Source organism: Cibotium barometz, chromosome 30 (assembly GCF_041138505.1).
Source record: "Cibotium barometz isolate CiBa-2024 chromosome 30, ASM4113850v1, whole genome shotgun sequence".
Lineage (NCBI taxonomy): Eukaryota > Viridiplantae > Streptophyta > Polypodiopsida > Cyatheales > Cibotiaceae > Cibotium > Cibotium barometz.
Genome location: NC_141075.1, coordinates 18,177,020 through 18,189,132, shown reverse-complemented (window position 1 = coordinate 18,189,132; position 12,113 = coordinate 18,177,020).

The window sequence follows — 12,113 nt, the reverse complement described above, 5'->3', positions numbered from 1 at the left end:
GGTGTATTCAAGCATGCTCTACAAGCTGGTGAAGACAGAATTCAGTTTCATCAAGTCTACAGTGAGATCCAAGCTCTTCATCAAATCTGCAGGTGACTTTGGTAAAACAGAGATTAAGCTTTCAATATTTGGTCAAATCTTGTGTTTCTTGGCTTAATCCTCTACTAGACTCATTGCTATTGATGCCTTTGAAAGAATTTAAGCTCATTTGAAGTGTAAGGCACCAGATCTGGACTCCCCGCATACTCTGTTTTTTGCACACAAACTAGAGCATTAATTTGCTAATCAGTGATTAATCAGTGCTAATCACTATACTTTGGTGCAATTGAGGAATTAAATTAACCATTAGGTATCTGATACAGATCCCTATAGCTTCAGATTGCAATTCAGAGTTGGTTTGATACTCCAACCATCCCGTACAAATTGGTTACCCTTGATTTAATGTAATTTCTGGTAAAATTGTGCTGATAAAATTGTGATAATCATCATTTTGCATTTAACCCTTGGTTAATGCCTGTAAATCTCACTCAAAATCAAGATTATTCACAGCCAGAGTTGCATTTGGAATGTGCATGAGAATGAATGCTATACGCATTATGTATTGGGCACATTACATCAGTGTAAAAATGGAATCAGACACTGCCCTTGTCCAGAATAAGGCAAGAGGTAAGACCTCCCGCATAAATTTGGGTTTGCATTGCATAATGACACAAGATAAACATCAAAAACCCAAAGGAACTGTCAGCAAAACATTGAAACATGTTACTCACATGGAGCAAAAAGACCTGACGGACAAGCTCATGGCCCCAGCCATGAAAGAAGAAGAATATCTCTTTCCAAGAAGAGAATCCACACCAAGAAGATCTAAAGGAAGACATGGACATGAGAAGAGAAGCTGCCACAAGAAGAGAAGCTGCCCCAAGAAGACTGAAAGAAGAGACGGACGCGTGGAGAGATGCTGCCACGACAAGAGAAGATGTGAGGCTCCAAAGAGTGAGGAGCCATGTGAAAATCTCTGAGAGAGAGAGAGAGAGAGATCCCACAACCCAATGTAACCTGCCCCAACAAAGTAAAACCACCTCTGAGCCACCGATGATGTAGGCCACGTGGTAGATGTATGTGTGAGCACTTTAGTCAAGGTCGCGGGCACTTATAGTAGCCTTGGACACATAGAGAGAGAGAGTGTGAAGGACTATGGAGTTTAGGGACTTGAGGCACTGGTCGCGGGCTATCAAGTAAGAGAAAAACTTGGTACAGGGTCCAGGTGTGCTAAGTTAACTTGAGGGGAGGTGTAGACACTGGTCGCGGACTATCAAGTAAGGGGAGGCAAACTTGGTATAGGGTCTAGGTGTGCTAGGATTATTCACTTGAGGGGAGATGTTGAAATATACAAGTGAATAGGGTGTGTGCGGGAACAAGCCCTTGGTTAGAGGCTGTAAAAGAGAAGATGTAATTGTGAAAGAACCTGTGAAAAGGTGAGAAGAATCTACTGGCAAAGAATAAAGGGTAGCATGAGAAGATTTAGGAAGTGTGGAGATATTCTGGGAGATATTCAGGGAAAAAGAGAAGAGGTGGAGAGAATCAGGCAAGAGGTGGAGATATTCTGGGAGTGAATCGTGGAGAAATCAATGGGATTTGATGCTTGATGTAAACTCTATAAATTGAGGCATAGCCCTAATGAGAATTTGCTAGTTTTTGAGTATCCATGCCTACATTCATCTATTTGCTAATTATCCACTAATTACATCTTAATCATTTGCTAATCACTTTGTTAATGATGTTGATTCTAGTGTTTGATCCACCATAGCTCATCACAATGCTCAAATTTCAACAGTGTGGATATCTTCACCACACCATTCTTTTGCACAAATTCAGTAGCTCATTAACATTAAGGCTGTGTCATCGGCCTCCATGGTAAAGGTGTGAGTTGTATCAAACCTAGTTTTTCTAGCCATTTGCGACGATAAAAGGTTGTGTTGACATCTAGAACCACTATGAGTTTTTTAAACTCCACCATGGTTGCTAAAAAAGCTTGACATGGACAAAAAATGTGAGAAGGGTATACGAGCAATCAAGAAAATGAAGGTTGAGAGGTATGTGAAAATGGCTGGCAAGAATGCAAAATGAGGTTGTGTGAATGCCCTTGACACTAACAAAATCTAGGTAATGGGTAACAAGTTTATATATTGGTCTATCATTTACTAAATTAAAAGGTTACACAAATTGAGATGACACCGTGACTAGTATAATCAAAGAAAATCCCATCGCATGATGAAATATTCACGCATGAGTGATACTGCACACTACTCAATGCATGCACACCATGTGGATTCATACTATTTTCATGCAAGAAGGCACACCGATGCCAATCAAGAGATTACCAAAACAGGGCTTTAGTCTTAGACCATTCATTGGCTTTGGCAATTTCACACCAACCAATGATTTTAACTCAAATGTGCTAGTACCAATTTTACAAAAATTTGGTATGGTGTGATCCACCTCAACTTGAGCTTACTTGGATGTGGATCCATTATGGAGTTAAATAGGAAAATTAGATCTCACCCAATCAAAAATCTTGAATTTCGTATGCTTATCCATAAAGAGCTTGTGATGCCTTTGGAAAACGTTAGTAATCTAGCTACTCTGAAGCCTCTTTTCTCCCAATGCCAACAACAAATTTCTGAACCTTGTAAACAATCACTAATATAAGATTGCACATAATTGTAGAGGTGAATCACACATAGATTTGTATTGCTATATAGTCCTTTATTCTATCTTGATATTCTTATCATATTTTATTGCTTAGTGCATTACATAATGGTATGAATCAAGGAACAAAGCATCACCTTCAATTCATCATGTCTTATTCCCAAGCTAACCCTAAGCTATCATGCCCACGTGATCCAATTCACACAAATCACTATCATCATCATGTACATATATGGCAATAGCATCATGTGCATGTGTATCATCATGTGCAAATGTACCAATATCATCATAAGTGTGTTTGTATGGTACATCATCATGTGTATGGGTATGAGATACATCATCATAGGTATATGGATGTGATACATTATCATGATCATCATCTGAATCTGTGTTGGTGTAGTCCACTTCCTTAGGGACATAATCATAATGGCTCAAGAGTGTAGGACACTCATGTAAGATGCCAAATAAATAATCATCCCATGCGAACAATACCAAGCCATCCATGTGAAGGAAGTAAAGCAATGATACAATGAAATCTTGTGTGTGGACCATCTAGCATAAACATCCACCTTATCATATCCACCCATGCCATGAATAGGCTGCCTCATCATAACATGAAGTCGGTGAATGAGGATCTAAAGGCCTAGACCACCTCAAAGTGCTAAAATTATGTGTGAATGTGGCAAAAGAAATGTGATCCATGACACAAAATGGTAGCTTCGAATAACCAGCATAGAGCCATGATGATAATGTATGAGCATCCGTCCTAAGATTGGGATCTAAAAAGGCAACATAGTGATGTCGATGATCATGATGGGGTGTAGAGTGTCGATCAAATGAAGGGTAAAAATAATAAGAAAACCCCATAACTATGTGTGAACAATCTCAGCAAAGAACCCTCAAAGTGTTGGCATACTGTATGTGTCCTATCATTGTGTCTATGACACTAATCAAAAGCCAATACATGAATTTCCTTGTACCTTGATTCCAATCCTTGAATGCTTTTATATCTAGTGAAGTGGCATTCTCTTCAGACAACTCTGGAGGCTCCTCATTGTCTCCTTCGACATAGTCCTAAAATCCTTTATCCCCATCAGGAAATTGTTCATTCTGAACTTCCATGAATGGAAGTTGTTCTGGTCTAGCTTCTCACTAATAATTTGATTGAGTCTGTCAGACATATTATCTTGAAATTAGAAACTTACAAATAAACAATTTTTGTATGCAATCTATAACATAGTAGTATCGTCAATGACTATTGCAGAGTGGTACTTCAACACATGTATGACACCAACTCTCACCAGAGTACATGTACATACAACCAATATCAACAATACATGTGTAAACACTGTTTGCACTAAACAAGAAGGGGAAGAGATGATGATGTTGTTACTCGTGTACCTCTTCCTTGCTTACTTGTTATTGCCTCTTGCTTGTTGCCTCCTTAGTTCTCAAACAAACTAGAGATCTAATACCATAAATAGAATGCGCGGGAGAGGGAGAGCTTTAGTTTGCAAGCAAACACACACACACAGAAGAGAGTACAAGACACAAGAGAGATGCATGGCTGAATTTTCTTCTATCTTCCTCTCTTCTCTACAACCATATAACTAAAAAATAAGAGTACATACATAAAGGAAAAGTAGTCTCCTACAATAACATATAATGGTCGGTCCATAGTGTGAACTCGACTATATGAGCTGGCACTATAACTATGCCATAACTCTAGTACTCCAAAGTGGCTCTCACATAGCTTGTCATCCAATGGTGGCATATGAACATAATCACCAACCATGCCAGTGATATAATTGCAGAAGCTATCACCTAGGTGGGTCATCAATGTCCGCGCGCCACTGCACTACTTGAGCTCGATATCTTAAGAAGAGCTCCAAGGCTCTATGATCTTGAACCCACGATGAACTGAGAATGTTAGAAGTTTTTTTTTAATCTTATCTTTCTAAAAGAAACCATATGGTACGTTAAGTTTTTTTTTTTTAATTTCTTATTGTTTCTATGGTATCCAGTGTGATCTGAAGATTACCTCTGAATATAGAGCTGACCTCTTTGGCTTTTGAATATCTACCTCTAGACATAGAGCTGATCTCTTTGGTTTTGCTTGCTGCACTACGACTATGAAGCGCTTTGCAACTTGTGCAAGCAAGGCAATGATCTAAGAACAAAATGACTACAAACTCGTACTCTTGTTCACTGATGCTAAGCTAAGCCTCCTACTACAGAGTTGCACTACGCTATAGACTGCGAAGTTGAAAAGAGGGAGAAACAAAAGGTTTGAGCTATTATCACTTGTTGAGATGAGCTCACTAGTTTTGCTTGTGAAAAAGCCTCACAAAGCTCAAAATCAAGCCTACTGGAGGTGTTGTATGATTTCAAAGAGCTGCTTCATTTTGAAGAAAGAGATGAAGATTGAGTTCTCTACTGAAGCCAACCTATGTGTAATGAAACCCACCTATGTGTAATGAAACCCACCTATGTCCCCACCTTCTGCATGCCCTGCAACAACAACTAAGACAAACTAGCCACCTGTGTGTCCCTGCCTTCTACATGCCTTGCACCCAAGGCTAATGGGGGTGTAGCTCTTGCAGAAAGAGTCCTATGGTGGTAGTAGAGCTACGATTGTCTATTGGCTCCCCTCTACCCTTGCAGATGCTTGCTTCTCACTTTGGAATAAATAAGGCTAGCAACTTAAGGATGACATTGTGTGCATCTCTACAATCTAAAGGCTTTTGAAGTCCTTCTTCTAATGTTACAAGCGAAGAATGGTCGATTAGGAATGATCTAAAGGTTCCAGCATTCTCTTACTCTGGTCCATATGCTCAAGGAGGGCAAGGTCCACCTCCCATGTTGCAAGAGTGCTTCTAAAGCAATGTAAGTCAACCTTTTCATCATAGGATAATATGATGTAGTGGGGATGTTGATGTATCCTCCTATGCATGGTGCCAACCGGTGGATCCAAACAAAGATTTATCCACTCATAGGAGCATATAATGATTTGACAATGCCACTAGGTCCTCTAACTAATCAGGACCTTAAGTGCTCATGACCTCCATAGATGTAAAAGTAATGATCAAATGTTGCATGATTCACAAAGTGTTTAGGGTTTACTATTTGATGTTTAGCTTCTGTAGGGTTAATGGTATGATTATGATCTATTTGTGGCTTTATGGCATGGCTCTATAGGGTTTTACTATTAAAGCATTTAATTATTGTAACCTTCAATCAGTGTGGCTCCATTGCCTATCCAAAGCAAGGCAAAATTGCTATCTCTTCTATGTGTAGGAACACATCCTTGTTAACTCGAGTATCTAAAGCTCGATACCACTATGTCATGAAGAATGTGCCACATAGGTTGTATGTAACAAGCATGGGTCTACCTTCTGTATTATTAAATATGGGATTTTTGTTGTGCTTTCTCTGCAGACCTAGGAGTCGGCTATCTAAACTAGCTTGTAGACAACTGGTGTCTATGCTGCATTCTCATGTCCTCAGTTTGAATGCAGGTTAGGAACCCTGTTGTGTATGGTGCACACATGCCTAAACTTGTAGGCTGGGCTCAAATCCTAGGAGAGTTGAACTTGCAAATTAGCTATTAGGCCTACACCTATAGGCTGGGTTTAATTCCCAACAGGGTTGAACTTGCAAATAAGCTATTAGGCCTGAACTTGCAAATTAGCTATTAGGCCTACACCTATAGGCTGGGTTTAATTCCCAACAGGGTTGAACTTGCAAATAAGCTATTAGGCCTACACCTATAGGCTGGGTTTAATTCCCAACAGGGTTGAACTTGCAAATAAGCTATTAGGCCTGAACTTGATTTCAACTTGCTTTTGCTTCAAATGTTTTTCTATTTTGCACACAAAACCGTTATTAGACTACACACTTTTACATCAAGAATTCATCTATATGACTTTTGCATAACATTGATGCATGGATCTGTAATAGAACTACTTTGAATACATTTCCTTGACGAAAATGCATCAAAGACATTATTTTCCACCACTTCATCCTCAGAATCGTCCAACACTTGCCCCAAGTATAGACCCTTATCGATTCCAGATCCGGAATACTAGGATATCAGGTGCTCAAGGTGCCGACTCAATCCTATTGAGATGGGAAAATAGAGCCTCCATTTTTGTCTCTTGCATTTCCATGGAGGCCTTTATGCTGCAAAGCAAGTCAATCATGAGTTGCAAATCCATGGTAAATATCAAGTGATCAAGGACTAGGTGAGGGATTTTAGCCCTACAGCACAATGAGGTAACAATTTAGGAGGATAGGAAATCACAATATACCCCAATCAACCCAAGTACAATGAAGAGAACCTAAATATTCACTTTCCCCAAACCCAAACTTGTGCTCTTCTAGAATCTAAGTGCTCTACCCTATCTAAGAAATCAATGAACATGGGTGCTAAAACAGGAAAAAAAAACAGGTTCACTAGGCTCTAATACAAATTGTAGAACACTCGTGCCTACATTTTACAAAGATAGAAAGAAGAGTGCAACAAAATTACACATGTAGCACACATGAATCCTAAATTATTTCTCTGTATTATGTAGAAGAAAGAAACAAAACAACTAAAATTCAAGTAAAAGATGTGGCTGAGAATGAAGACATCAAATCACACCTCTATGACCTATTGTACACTAGCACCTAGAACTTTGCCTATAGAGAAACACTCGTGGCTAGCACTTTACCTCTAGGACTAGAACCTAGCGCTTTTCCTATAGAGCAACACTTATGGTTATCACTTTACCTACAAAGAAACACTTTGCCCTGGTATAAGTCTTTTGTCCCTTTGATAAAAGAAAGCTGGTGAGATTTTTTGTTTCTAAGGTTTTTTGTGGTTGGTTACTAGACTTTGGAGCACACTCTACACATAAGAGTGTCTCCCATCTCTCAAAAGGTTGGTTGGTTTTCTAGCCCTTTGAAAAGCTACTATATGTCTTCCGTACATCGTAGTGGATGGTTTATTTGAGCTCGAGTACAAACACCAAGGCTCTTGCCCCTACTATGAGTAATCTAGAAGAGTAGTCTGAAGTGAAGAGTGAGCAACTAGAGACTCTCATATCTCCAACATAATCCTTTCTTGTAATTGTTTACCCTGCCAGGATTCACTTCATGGCTATGATACAGGGCAATAATCACTATAGCGATATTTCAACAAATACTTCAATCCTTCCTTCTCACATTGCAAGCAAGAGTACCCAATGGCATCTCCATGCCACCAACATGCCATCGAGATGGAGCAGTTGCAATCTTCCCTTGAAGTCAACCATTAAGTAGGTCTTGAGAGGGCCAAAGTAGAAGAAGAACAACAACACCGAGAGTGGGATGACCATCCTAGCACCATGGTGGGTTAATGCCAATAGGAGTTTCAATTCCTCCTTATGGTACAACCAACTCCTTAACCCTTGTCAATAGGTTCACTGCCATCACTTCTAGAGGATATCTAACTTAGTAAATATGATGGTAAATTGGATGCTAGTGTTTTACATTCTTGGCTTCATTGCTTCATTTTATATTTTATGCTTATTTAGGAGATCCAACAAAGAAAATAAAATGTTAGCCACTTTGCACCTCATGGGGAATGATAGCATATGGTGGCATGAATAGTTAACATACAAATACTTTTCTAAAAGTGGAGGCTTGTGAGTTGGCTAGGTTTGTGGAGGATCTCAAGACTTGCTTCTTGCCTCCTCAATACCTAGAGCATCTTAAGGATGAATTTTAAGGCCTATAGGGCAGGCTTTGTAACTCATTGTTCCCTGTGAAAATCGAGTCACCCAATTAGGGATCTAATTACAAAAAACCAGATAATGATAGCTTGGGTGCCTTTTGTATGGGTTAGACCAATAGACATAGTAGGATGTTCTCAAGCCTCTATCCCCAAACATTGGTGATTGTTGTGCAACTAGCCTAGAGCATGGGGATGAACTACAACCATGGTAAGCCCAAGCAAGACCAATCTTCCAAGCCCAAGTCCACTTCCACCAATTAGAGTAATAAGCATCATGGGAAAGGTAATAAGACCCAAGTAGACTTCCTCTCAGTTCTTCAACACTACTGGTGCTAAGCCTATAGGGAATCAACCAGTATAGGTCCAAGAGGATTAGAAAGCCAATTACTAAGGCATTTTTGGAAGGAGATTATCCCTTATGGTGGAGGTACAACAATGCTGACAAGAATAGAAACCCCTATATCATATTGTGGGGAATCCCAATTATAAGTGTCTTATGAGGCCCTAAGAGGCCACCATCTACACCTATGAGTATGGACACCTCTCTATTTCTTAAGTGGTTGTTTTGAATCTTCTTGCTACTATTGAGTCTGCCCATCACGAGTATGGCTACCTCTCTATTGATATGGCTACCTCTCTATTGATTAAGTGGTTGTTCTAGATGTTCTTGCGACGACTACTGAGTCTCCCCATCAACCCCTCTATCATATTGTGGGGAATTCCATGCATAAGTATCTCATGAGGTCGTAAGAGGAGGCCATCTACACCCACGAGTATGGCTACCTCTCTATTGCTTAAGTGGTTGTTCTGGATCATCTTGCTATTAGTGAGTCTGCCCATCAACGCCATTTGTGGGTATCATTAGCAAGGATCTCGAAGGTATGTATGAGAGGGTTCCCCTAATAGTGCCTATAAAGTAAGGATAAGAACTCAACTAGTGATTCTATGACAAGGTTTCCCTTCTAGAACCTGCTACAAAGAGTAGGATCTCTTTTTGTGATTTTATGAATCACAATGATCAAAGTCTTGCCCAAGCTGAGTAGTCACTTGAGCTCCTTAAGTGACATGATCTCATCAATGACCAACATGATGTTATCTCAAAGAAAGTTACCACCAAACTCACTCTTCGAGTTGGCTCCAATAGGCAAGACTATAGCTGTAAGAAGGCCATAACTGATTTTGACATAAGCATGCTTCTTAGAGTTAAGTTAGCAACACATAGTTTTAGGTTAGTTATCTAGAAGGAGGATTTTGTGCACGATTTCATAGCCACAACATAAACCAATATGTATGTGATTTTAGACATGAGCTGGTTTCGTTAGTACTAGCCTAACATTAACTAGAGCAAGCACCTAATGTGCATAACAACATATGTTAAGACTCGAGTTCTCATCATGGCCTAGTTTAAGATCTAATAGGATCCATCTAGCTCATTAGGATTGAGTCATCTTTATGTCATGCTTCACTACAATAGAATGAGGGTATAGCAGTGAAAATAATAGTGTTTCTATAATTACAAGTATTAGGAAATATTGGGATTATTTTGTTGCTACAAATGTTACTAATGGGATTATTGTGCACACTGCAACAACAGGATTGCTACTCAGTATAGTGAAAAAGAAATCTATTTTAAAAAAGGTGGGGAAAATTGGAGAGTCATCACAAGACTTCCAAGTTTGTCCTAGATTTTTTTTAAATACATAGATAGTAACATAGTAAAACTTGAAATCATAAAACAAAGAAGTAAACACAAGGCATCTTCTTCTTCATACATATATGCATTCATGAAAGCCACATGCATAAGGAACTATAATCCATAAGTCTTATACATAAGGACCTTATGTATATGAGCCTTATGCATATGATCCTTATGCATAAGCCATAAGCCTCATGCATATGCCACAAGCCTATGAGGCATATGTATAAGAGCCTTGGAGCATTTACAGAGCACGCATTCTAATCCTAAAGAGCATGCATACTAATCCTAAACCCCAGCACCCAAGGGTGCAAATTAGAAAAGTGTAGATAGAAAACGAGCTTGTGTGTAAGAGATTTACCCCCGAGTGGAGTGGTTGAGAAGAGTTGGGCTTAAAAAAGGTGAGACCTATAATACACAATAAGAAAATGAGGTACATAAGGGTTCTGCATAATGCTTTTTTGAAGCCTTATGCATAAGTCGTAAGCCATATGCATAAAGTATACATAAGACTTATGCATGAGCCTTATGCACAAGAGCCCTATGAGACATACTCATGCATTAGGGGCTAATTTTTGAGGTCATTAAAAACACAAGAGGCTAATGCATGAGGTCATAAAAAATAATCCATAAGCCTTATGCATAAAGTATACATAAGGCTCATGCATAATCCTTGTGTATACTTTATGCATATGGCTTAGCCTCATGCTTGCATGAGTCTCATGCCTCATGCAGAATGTGTAAGCCTAAGCCACATAAGATTAAGACTCATGCATTAGCCTAAGCCACATGCATTAGGATAATGCATGAGCCTCATGCATGAGGCTAATCCTCTTGCATACACCCTAAAACATATAAAAATCTTAAAACAAAAGAAAACACAAGATAAAAGAGAGAGATCTCTTACCTTATGAGGCTTGTGGGTCTTCACTTAAAGGTGTAGAAGGAGACCCTACAAAATCAAACCAAGATTTAAAAAAATGAGTATACAACATTAGAAAGAGAAGTCTCTCTAATCCTAGCCCTCATAGGAAGCTTATGGCTTATGCAAAACCCTATCTCTAGCTTCTAAATAGAAACCCTAATAGAGAGCTTTCATGGAAAGCTTTCTACGAAAGCTCTTTATTAGAGCTTTCATGCGTACAAAGTTGATTCAATGGTTGAATTTAAACATATTTTGATATTAAGACAGGTAGCTATAAGGAGTCCATGGCCATAGAAGAGGTTTATTGAAAGCAAGATGTCTATAGATTTAGATATAAATCCAACGATCCAAACGGTCAAATTTTAGACGGTAGGATGAGTACTATATTTTATCAATTTTAGACGGTAGGTGAGTACTATAATTTATCAATTTATTTTATTTTGATCTAATAGTTCGATTTCGAGTTAGTCTTTGTAAAAACATAGTTTTCAGTTTATAACAGTTAGATTTTGAGGCATGGAAATGACAACAGTTATCGTTTTGAAAAATTGATGAAAATTTGGATTCTAGAATCCACTTTGTTGACAAAGTGGATTCTGGAATTCAAAATTCCATTGAGATTAACGTTTTTATCATAGCATCGAAATTTTCGTCCAAAAAAGAGAAATTTTGGTCCATAATGAATGAAAATTTCACTTTTATTACATGAAAATTTTAGCCCGTCAAAAAATTCCATCGACAAAAAAAACTTTCATCAAAAAATTTTATCACGTTAAAAAAATTCCGTCAAAAAATTCCATTGACGGAAAAATTTATGTTGACGGAATCTAAATTTCCGTTGTTGACAGATTGAAATTTTCATCACAACGGAAATTTTTTCCGTCACAGAAATCCAAATTCCAGAATCCAAGTGGATTCTAATATCTAAATTTTCATCGACGGAAAAAATTTTGTCGACGAAAATTTTCGATGATTTTTTTTCCGTTGACGAAAACTTTTTACAGAAGTTTTTTCATCGAGATGTA